Below are 11,847 nucleotides of genomic sequence, written 5' to 3'. Positions count from 1 at the left end.
CAGCATTTTCATCCCTTTATTTGCAGTAAGATATAATCAATAATGATTAGAATAGACACTGAAGTAAACAGGTTTCAAACAGATGTAATTCAATCAAATGAGATCAAAAGCAACAAACAGAAATCTGTGTAATTTGGCGGATATTTCTAACCATGAGAGGAAATTTGTGGTAATAGAAATGAAGTGACATTTGGCAAACCGCTGAGAATCAAATAGTTCTTAAAGTCTTACTCTCACTATTGTTTTATATCCTGTTATATCATCCAAAAGACAGTTATTGCTCAGTTGCCTCCCAGAAGAAACTTTGTTTAAAAGTAAAGACAATATTCCCTTATTCTTAAACCGAGGGGTTCAGATCAGGGTGGGAAATTAACTTTTTTGCCCACCAGCCACTGTGGCTGGTGGATGCTCAATTTTACCAGCCACTTTTATTTTTTACCAGACACTTTTCCCGGAATTCAAATTTATAAATTGAAAGTGCACTAGCATATTTTGAATTGCTTCAATACGTTATTTTTTATTATTAATACATATTTTATTAATATAGGAAAATAAAAAGTGATGTGAAAAAAACCCTGCGAGAACATGGTAAAATTGTTTGGTCATATTCTACAGTAATTGTAAGCCTACATGTTTAATTAACAAAAAAAATATTGACTCATCTCTCAGTAACATAGCATTAAACAGTCCCTCCAGGATTTCGCAGCCTTTTTTTTTTAGATTGTTGCTGCCCAAATGCCTGATTTTGCGGGAGCTTTTGTAAAAAATTGCGTTTTTTGCAATTTGTTGCAATGAAGTTGCGAGAGACAGTGAAAGTTGCTTTTTTGTATAGTTCTTTAAAAATAAAAAGGAAACGTATTTTGGGGAGAATAAAATTACTCTGGGCTGAGTTTTCCTAGTAACCTTACCAAAAAGGCTCAGGATGCTGCAAATATTGGTATAATATGAAAATGGCTGGTGGATGTAAGACAAAAAAATAATAATTTATTGAATGAATCAAATTTGAACATTTTTGTCAGTGGCTTGTTGATCTTTACATTGTTAGTTAATTTCATTTCCTGGCCTGGGACACACATTCATACGGTTTGATAAAGTACTTATTGGACTTTAACTTATCATTGCACTTACAATAACGACCGTAGGTGTCCTCAATTTAGGTCATCGTGTACATCTCATCTCCGTTTTTTCCTGCATCCACCGTGTGGGTGTGTGTGGGTGTGTGTGTGTGGGTGGGTGGGTGTGTGTGGGTGTGTGTGGGTGTGTGTGGGTGTGTGTGGGTGTGGGTGTGTGTGGAACTGAGCAGCAGAGAGCCAACAGGATTAAAACAGCAGCAGCTTTCAGCAACTGAAAAATCGTTACAGGGTACATTGATGTTTAATACAGGTTGGCAGGACGGTCTGAAATGTTTTGCATGGTCTTTCTCTGTACGTTTTGTCATTGCGCCACTTGTTCGAAAAGTAGGCTACCTTCTCTTTTTCTTTACTTCACCCTCAACAGTTTGTACATTCATAGCTAATGCTGACTCCGCGGCGGGCCTCTTAACACCGGGGATATGTCGCCACATGTTTTTAACCGATAATTTTCGTTTCGTCTGTACCTCAGCTCAGCTACATGGTGTCACGGACGATCGCTGAAAACTACTGGACAAAAGTCTGGAGTTCACGAAAATATGCGTGGTCAAAGCCCCGGCTGTGAACGGTTTCATTTCCTATAAGTTCTTTACAATAAAAGTCCTCCATTATTTTGGTATTTGAATGTTTTTATTATGAAGCAGCAAAATACGGAAATGTTGGGCATTCATTAGCAGTAACGTAACGCGACTCCTATAAGCATTATGCATTGTTTCTTAGCAACAGCATTCTTTGACAAAAGCTGTCCAATCCGTTACAAGGAATATTTTACAATCCACCCACCACTGTGGCTGGTATACAAGGCAAAGTCACCCGCCACTTTGAAAAAGCACCCGCCATTGGCTGGTGGCGGGTGCTAATTTCCCACCCTGGTTCAGATCACAGTCTAATCAGATTTAAATGGTTGTGAAATGAACCACAATATCAATCCTGTGCCTTTCTTTCCTCTGAAATACCACAGAGATGTTGCTCTGATAGTACACACTATAGCTGTTATTGTGCCTGATCTACCACATGAAATTGGTTTGTGCATTTTGCTTCTCGCCTATAATTAATGGTTGAGAATAGACAATATAAGCAGACCCCTTGCCTGAGTAAGTCGCCATGACTTTCAAGATTTTGAGTCACATTCAAAGATAACATGTCCTTTACCCTGCCTTTATATATCAGTTTCAGAGTGCTTATTTGACCAAGCATCCATGTTGGACTCCTATAATCCCAGTGGTGATGACTGGTACTGATGACACAGACAAAGTGCCCTATCTCCGTTTCTCTTCAGTGATAGATAGAAGAGTGGAAATGATAGAGCATGCTGTTGTGGGAGGGAAAAGGCCAGTTACAGCCCCTGGGCTCCCTTATGCCTCCTAGAAATGGAGCTTTACTGATCAACACAACCACACATCAAATAATTTGTGGTTGTGTCCCAAAATTGAGCTTGTTAGATTAGATGTACCCATGTCTTTTCGTCCAGGTAATGGCTGGATTATTGCCAGGTTTGTAGGATGTAGCTGCATTGACATTTTACATTTCTATAAATGGTTTTGCCTGATGTTTTCATCCAAAGTGACTCACACTAAGAGAAACATGTCCACTATGGAGTAAGAATCCTTGGTTTGTTAATCATCCACAGTTATAAGCGGAGGTTTCTGTCCTCTCGTCACATTGAATATCATAGCACCACTTTGAGAAAAGGATGTTTTTAATCATGCCACAGAGGAATTAGCATGGGTATTTCTAAATACTTTGAAAAGGCTTTTGAAAAGACACCCTGCACTGCTGCGCATTGTGTGTTGTTTGTGCCTAATTCATACTCGGTGTCTGCGGCAGATTGGCTCACAGGGGCGGCTTGCAGACATTTGAATTAAAGCTGCAAAACTATTAAAAATGTATGGTCTGTATGAATGCATGACCTATATTTTCCATGCAAATAAATAAATAAACAGGGTTTGGGGAGGATGATGCAAATCTTCAAAAGGGGGACACAGGATGAGCTAATGACATTATAACAATAAAGACTTGGGATTTCACACTGGTAGTGTAATAGAGAGCCTTTCCCCTTCGCCCATTATCAGTCTATCCCACAATGCCGCCTGCACTATCTGTCCCAGCATGGCTGTGTTTTAATCAGCCTCTCCCAGTTCAAGTGTATATTGTGACTCACCTCTCTCTGCACACTTAAGGATTGCAGAGAGAATGCCTTCGCTTTCATGTCGTGGTGTATTTTTCTTGAGCTGGGACATTGACACAAGGTGGTGTTTGGAGTCTTTGTCTCACCAATGGTGATGTGGCCTTTCTCCTTCATTCTGTCCCTAGACCATGTCTGTCTATCTTCTTGTTTCTGCCTGTCTTTATAAGCTCCTCTCCACCCTGTCTGACTCCCTCTGTTGTCTCAGTAGGTTTCTTCTTCCCTCTGCCATTCAGACGATGTCAGGGACCATTCCAGTGTGAATAAAGGCCTCTGGTTTCTCTCACTTCATGATGAACTGTCGCTGTCTGACTGAAGCAGCCTCTAAATTCATGGAGAGAGAGAGAGAGAGAGAGAGAGAGAGAGAGAGAGAGAGAGAGAGAGACTATCAACAGCAACTTATTTGTGTGAAACTTTCAAAGGCTGAGTTGTTAAGCCTGGGCTGCAGTAGTTATTCTTGTTAAGAGAACCCCGGATGTTCAAAGGAAGAGTAAAGGGGTTTTGAGTCAAGGCATTAAAATCAATTTGTCTTTGAGATCCTGTACATGGAAAGGTCACCTTGTTATCTCTCACATAGTCTCACGTGGCATTAGTTTTCAGCCTAACATCGGTGTATAGACCACTGAACCAGGGACGTAACATTGACCCACACTCTGTACTGGTGGAGTACACTTTAACCCGAATGTTTTCAGCAAAGTCCATCCTGTCTCTGAAGCAACTCATAAACCAGTGTTTTATACTCTCTGTGTGTATGTGCCTGTGTGTATCCATCTCTGTTTTGTGTGTGTGTGTGTGTGTGTGTGTGTGTGTGTGTGTGTGTGTGTGTGTGTGTGTGTATGTGTGTGTGTGTGTGTGTGTGTGTGCGCGTGTGTGCGCGTGTATGTTTGTGTCTAAGTTGAGGCGAGGCTGTTGGCTGTTTATATGAAGCAGAAGAGTGTATCCATGCTGAACTGACTAATTGGGAAATATAGTGTACAAGCTCATTTGATGCACCAAGCAACTTATTCCCTTTGCATGAATAACTGCAGGTTTATACCCTAAATATAGTTCTTGTGCATAGCTTCTTACTACACTGCAGCCACTGTATTGTTGACTGTAAACCCGGTGATAGATTATGAGAATCTCTACACAGCATTATGTTTTATTTTTTTTGCCTTCTTGTGTCCATTGTGTTTTCTACCCTGAGGGACTTCTTCCCCCTCCTTCTGCACCTCTGCTCTGGCTAGTGCCACAAGCTTGGCATCAAAGGGCCATTAAAAAGGCTTCTTCTAAATGAACTTGACAGCAAAGCCAAGGCGTGGTGATATGGGTGGACATGCAAATCAATATTTCACATCATCAGCCACTGGTTGGTGGAGAATGGGGACAGGATGACGAGGTGTGGCAAATACTGTCATTGATTTAGACCGCAAAATCAAGGAGGTCCAGTTAGGGCTTAGCAGTTGCATCTTACACGTGTACTGGAGGTAATGTGGAGGTAATCAAAAGCCAGGGATCATCAGGGAGCTTTTCTTTCTGTTTCAGTACTGAAACCACATTCTGTCGTTCTGTTCCATGGCAGTTCAGCTCACAACAAGCAGCAAGATGAGTTGGGAGGCTGTTGATCACACTGAAATGACATCTGTGCTTTGTTTATCCCCCCATACATGCCATAACTGTTTGCAATCTCATTTTAGAAAGAAAGGATCAGTGTAAACCAAGCAGATGGAAGGCATAATGGAAGCAAAGACATTTCCCCTCTCACTGAATTGTACCGTTTAGTTCTACGGACCAGCTAAGCAATATGTCACTACACTAGCACTGGTGATGCAGCTTGGCAGCCCCATGAACAGCAAACATGTCATTCAGTTGTAAATTATGTTACACGCAAGGTCACCTTGTGTAAAGGTTGGGAAGGAGGAGGAAATGAGCTGAGGGTGTAATTCATCTCTTCATGTCAGAGATATATATCGCACGGTGGAAACACATGCAGTTAAACTCCCAGATAACACAGACACAAACATGGCACAGATGTCTTTATTTATGAGGCCTGTTAAACCATACATATAAAGACTGTCAATCCTGTGTTTACCGCTATAAATCAAATATCGTTGTTGATTCCACTTTTATCTGCATCACTATAAAACATATCATTTAGTATTGATTTGTTAATAGGGTGAATCACAATCAACCAATGTAAACAGTTATTTAAACTACTTTTTGCAGATGCAGCACTGTATGTCAGGACTTGTAGCTGGTATCTTCTTCTTGTTGGCCCTGCTAAACCTCCGTCCTTGTGTGACTTTCAACTTCAAGCCATGCTCCCTCAAGGATACATGTCTTAGCATAATACAGACAGCTTAGGAGCCATTGAGATGTGGTCCCTCTACTCTGATAGGCAGACACTGCCAGGCAAGGAATCCCCCTCCCCCAAAACCAGCTCGTTGCCAGCACAAAGTCAGCTCTGTGCCTCTCCAGCTTTGGCACCCTTGACCGTTGACTCTATCTCATTTACACCTCCCCCTCCCCCAGACACACAGAGTGTGGCAGTGTATGGTTCATACACTTTAACCATCCTGTCAGTTACCATCACATAGATAGATGGACTTTGCAAAGGGATATCATGCATTCTCAAATTGAGTTGCTCACATTTTTATCTTTTTTCCCCAATAAACTCAGTTTTTATCATTTAATATCACCCTTTCGTTTGGTACTGTGCCAGATATGAAGAGACTGTCAAGGTCAAATCTATCCCCACAATCCCCAGCTGGCCCAGTGACAAGGGTGTCTGGGAGAGGGAGATGTTTTCATGCTGGATGCACAATTTGTCTAGTGTTTACTCTCCTGTCCATTTGCATCACCGACTGTAGACCTGAGTGACATCAACATGAAGCCGCAGTCACAGAATGCTATTGCTTTTTTTTTCTTGGTTAGCCTGGAAATCCTCCCCTAGATTCTGCACATGATGCATGCATGATTTCCCAGCATACATGTAACGTGCAAGCATGTACACACAGTTTTTTATTATGTAGACCTTTCATTGATGACATCCACTCTTTAACTTTAACAATAACCACTCTACATGTCTAACCTAAAACTTACTGTAACCTTAACCTAAACCAAAAGTGTACAAGAGTACAATGACAAGTTGTGTTTTTTTTTTTTGTTTTGTGCTGGACTTTGTCTTTGTCTAGAAATAGTCCAGCACTGTGCAGTGACTTCCTTGAACCCAGACTAGAAATAGTCCATGTAGAGCTGAAGATCTTTGCCCGGGCTCTGGCTTGCGCTCCGGCTTGCACGGTAAATGAGCGGCCAGGTCATGCGTTTCGATTAGCGTGAAAATGGATGCTGAGGAGGTGAAACGGAGGCTGGCCTCTGGAGGACTTATTTTATTTCTTTGTTCCAACTTCCAAGTAGCCTATAGCCTACGTTAGTCATGAATAAAGGCAAAAGAGCTGTGTGCGTGCGCACATTTGAATAATGTCGGGCTGTAAACAGGTTTGGGCTTTTAAAAAGCTGTCAATCAAAATGTACTTGTCGGGCTCGGGCCGAATTCTGTCGGGCTCAGGCCTTGTCGGGCCTAACTTGTAAGGCCCAATTACAGCGCATAAACTCACATAAAAACACAACTTGACATTTTTACACTTTGACTATACAGATTAAACAAACGAGACATAATGTCTTAAATAGGGAGCTTTAGATGTGCTGGAATGGGATTTTTTATTTTTTTTTTTTTTTTTTTTTACCTTTGGACAGAGCTAAGCTAGCTGTTTACATTCTTTTTGCTAAGATAAGCTAACCATCTCCTGGCTGTAGCTTCACATGTAACCAACAGATTTAAGAGTGGTATCAATCTTTTCATCTACCTCTGGGCAAGAAAGCAAACGTGTATTTCCTTTAACTCTACAACTCCTGTCCTAGAAGTCCTAACACCCCAAACAGCTAAAATGCCGTCACTTTACAAATATATTTTTTGACTCTGAAGGTTTGAGACACAAATTAGAAATTGGTAGTACATGTATACATGTTGATTTGCATCTTTTCACTTGCCAAACACTTAAATACATCACAGCAAAGTAATAGTGTTCCTACGTCTCTCCAAATTGTTCTGCTCCTCACATGCATCTTTGAAAGAAATCCCTTAAATGTCAGCAAATTTAGCAAAGACATACTACAGTATGTGTAACCCATCTGAGCAGATTATTGAGATACAAAACTGTGAAATTAGCTCACTGGAGACGTGCTTATTCCCACTAAATGCTTCCAAGAAATGCCCTAATCCATTGATTTCAATCAGTTGGTTTTATCTTTCAACCTTTTATGTCACTCCAACATCTTTCCTTATATTTTCACAGGTATGGTACATGGCACAAAGTATGGTCCTATCATATATTACATAAGCACAACAGGGTTCCTCAACCCTGCTAGCAAATGTAGTATAGTCACACCTGATGATGAACAGGATGACCTGATTTCCTGTGTCTCCAGAGACAGATGTGCAGATGAAGGAGCACGGTGCATCAGGCCTCCATTTTCCTTCTTCTACAACCTGTCATGGAATCAATCCTGCCTTTAGATGTGCTCTCTATAGGGAATGAATCAGTGAATATACTGTGGTCTAACCTTCTCTGTCTTTCTCTCTCTTTCTATTTCTATCTGTGAATAGATCTATCCATCCATCCTTATATTTTGTCATCCTTTCTCTTTTTCCTCCTCGGAGATTAGCTCTCTGTCTCTTTCCGCTGACTTTCTTTCCGCCTCACTCTCTCTTTTTTATCTCTTCCCCCCCCCGCCCCGCCCCGCCCCCCCGCCACACACACACACACACACTCACTCTCACTCTCGCTCTCGCTCTCTGTCTCTCTCCCCTTTCTTGGTAGCGCGGCAGCTCATGGAGCTGAGGGACTATGATTAGGACAGAAGAGAACTGGCTGTAAGACAGAGACAAACTCAGAACTGGGTCATCATTGTTTCTGTGTGAGGGCCCGCTCTGCAGATGAAAAGCTTGAAGACAAGGGGAACAAACAACGCTCAATACAGCACCGGGAGCCCTAGACATTTCTGGGCTACAGAAATACTCATGCAAAGGAGGACTCGGAACTGCAACACAGAATTTATGTAATAAGAGTTGAATAAAACATGCTGCTGGCCCGTTTTCTATCTCTCAACCCTTCAAGTTAGTAATCATCCATTGTTGGGCTATAACTGCATAGCTGAGATGCAGCACAATCACAGAGAAGTGCAGCGGTCATGAAGAACAAGACATGGAAAACCTTGGTTGTAACAGAGTAATAGTACTTTGACATTGATCATCATTTTTTTCCTGCTCTCTCATGCTTTATCACTCTTCCTTGTCCACTCTGCAGTCATCTCTCTCTCTGTCTTCCACCCCTTTAGCAGACAGTCTGACAGGGTCTGTCCCACTGGCCAACCATTCAGCACTCATCATGCGCATCATTTCCTCTCATCATTCCCCCTGGTGTGTTTCTCCTCTGGCCTGTTCACTCGCCATCAACCACTCCCCATAAACCCTTTTGTGTGTGTGTGTGTGTGTGTGTGTGTGTGTGTGTGTGTGTGTGTGTGTGTGTGTGTGTGTGTGCGCGTGCGTGCGTGCGTGCGTAGTGTATGGGCAAAACTGTAGTATATACACCTATGCATCCTAGTACATGTTACCTGCTGCTACACATTGTTTAGTTGTGGGTTTGTGTGTCAGCGTGACTACACATAATATCGCAAGAAAAGGTTGTGTCACTGTGTGCAATGTGAGGCAAAATGGGTTGTGATATCAGTTTGAAACAACCAGAGCTTGTCATATTTTTATGTTAAAGCAGCAAATTACGGTTTTATTTAACACTCTATACGTCATAAAAGCAACAAGTATCCCGCCATAGATTTTTTCCATTACAACTTAACATCTGCTGCTGTTAGTAAGAGCCAGAGTCTTCAGCTTGTGTGCAACTGAGTATTTTATTGAATCAGAAGAGACACAGCATTTATTGTACTCTTGCTTTATTTGATGGCAGTGGCTCTAAAATAAATAAATTAAGCAAGAACATGTATAGTCTTTATACTGCAAGCAACATAGAAACCTTTCTCGATTCCCACAAACATCAACAGCATTGAATATCCTGCATTTGCGTGTTGTTCTTGTGTTTTCTTCAACATGATGCATTTGATGTATGTTGCCTGTGTCAAACCTTTACTGCAAATCAGAATTAGTGGTGCCTTGGCCTACTTTCCAAACCATCGAGGAGCAAATAATCAGCCCGAGCTGAGGATTTGGCTGGCAGTCTCTCAAACGTGGATTCTTGTAAAATATCCTTTTCTGCAAATGTTGGGTTTCAACTGAGAGACTTTCAAGAATGTTTCTTTGACAGTGAGAAGACTGAGACTTCTACTGCCATCTAGAGTGTAATCGCAGGTGGTTCATGGGAGAGAGCTGTGTGGTTAAAAGGGTTTTCTAAAGATGTTTACTGCACTAAATGATTTGCATGTAATGCATCAAATGAAATAGCTCTACTGTGTTTGAGCAAGGCCTAGGTAAAAACTCAGACATGCATTATTTCGCTACTTTTAATTGATTTACCCAAGTCTGAAAAATACTGCTTACAGTATTTACTCCAACAGACAATATGATATTGGACTTTTTTTTCCTTAGTGGGCTTTCTCTTTCCTGCCTCTCCGCCCTCTTCCTAGACAAGCCTACTCCTCACAGCACAGAAGTAATGCCAGAAAGAGTTCCCAGTGCCAGAAATTGCCTGGTGGTTTATAAATGAAGTACTTGTTCAGAGTGTGGGAAGATTTTTCTTTTTACTATACAAATAACCCAACACCAGCTTCTAAAAAAAGAGAAAGCCATAGATCACCAGAGGTTTAAAACTCTTTTGATGTATTATCCACCTCACTTTTTTCCATTTCATTTCTTCCTCTTGTAATGAATAGTAGTAGTCTGAATACAGTAGTCTGCACTATGCTACCACTCAATTTGAAAATATCCCAGCCACTCTTTGCTGATTGTATTCCACAATGATTTTTTATAATCACCATTTTCATCTTGCTTTAATTAAACCTTTTATTGGACAGAGACACGGGCCATTATGCCCTCTACATTTCAGAGAGAATGGATTGGAAAATGACTAATACCATATGCTGACCTTTCTCAATCACTGCCTGCTGGCAAGGCTATGCAAAGCAATTTCACCAACATATTTATCTCATCAAAAGCACACCTTAGACGTAATCCTAATAGCCTTTTCATTAGCCTTATAATTGAGCAGCATGGAGTGTTAAAATGGCTCTCTTGAAAAGTAGCCCCACACCAGATCTAGCCTATACACATTAATTTGGGGGTAGTTAAACCCACGTTAACCTCCAAGTGTGGTCATCAATCACGCACGTTCTCCCTACTTTATACTTAATCTGACTGTGTGACATAGTAAATAACCTGCTGACTGGAAAAGGGTTTCGGGGGAAATAAATGTAATTACATTTATAACAGTAATCTCATTACAAAATATAACATATAATAAATATAATTCTTTTTAAACTGCTCAATGCTTGTTGATTGCTTGGATTGTATGGTGCGTTGTTACTAGACTAGAAAGGTGATCCATTTTGAGATTTAATTTGTTAAATACATTCTGTGATAGATAAAGTTTCTAAATGATGACGATAACACTTTAAATTACAGTTAAAAACATGAATAAATATCAGTATGAGTATTTCATTGAACTGCATTTTATATGAAGGTCAGACACACAAAAATGAACGTAACCAAGAGTAATCAGATGAATCTGATACATGGGTATTCATCCATTCATGGAAGATAACTGATACATCGCCTGCTCTGTATCAATAATAGGATCTAATCACAATCACTTCATAATCAGCCCCAAGAGGCATTCTCATCTGTACACCAATTCAAGACAATGGTGTGAAGTTTCTGAGTCGGCCAGTAGATGGCAGTGCCTCCCCAGCTTGTCTGGACTGGCAGTGAATGCAGTAAGAATATACCAGGGACAAAGGTTAAATAACACTGTTGACCAGGAGAGGGTCAACACATAAATATCTCCAGGGACTTTCTCAAGTGCCTAGTGCGGCTACTTAGTGTGAGATTTGCCAGAGGAAAAGGCAGAAGCCCCATTTCCACCTCAGCAAAATGAAATCAGAAGCCCCTGGGATTTGCTTCTAACCTTCCTGGCTCTCACTGCTGCTGAATGATTACTGAAACAGAAGAGGCTAGAAGGTGTATGGCGATATCAACTACATAAAGGTTTACAGGACAGAGCTACATGAAAATGTGAGACGACTTACATATATTAATCTTATCATATTAATAAATATTAATAAACGATTATCTTCTAATTAACATCTTACTAACTACCTCATTAACTGTCATTTTGAGACTCATGGAGCAGTCGCACACAAACGCACAAAGGGATTATTATAAAAACAGGAAGATACAGTAGTGTCTGCTTTAAGCAATGCTTCTTTATCATGTACAGTATAATATAAGGCCAACGCCAGTCTTGTTTGTTTAACGTTTAGTGGACA

Source organism: Sander lucioperca, chromosome 15, assembly GCF_008315115.2.
Source record: "Sander lucioperca isolate FBNREF2018 chromosome 15, SLUC_FBN_1.2, whole genome shotgun sequence".
Lineage (NCBI taxonomy): Eukaryota > Metazoa > Chordata > Actinopteri > Perciformes > Percidae > Sander > Sander lucioperca.
This window is presented reverse-complemented; position numbering follows the sequence as displayed.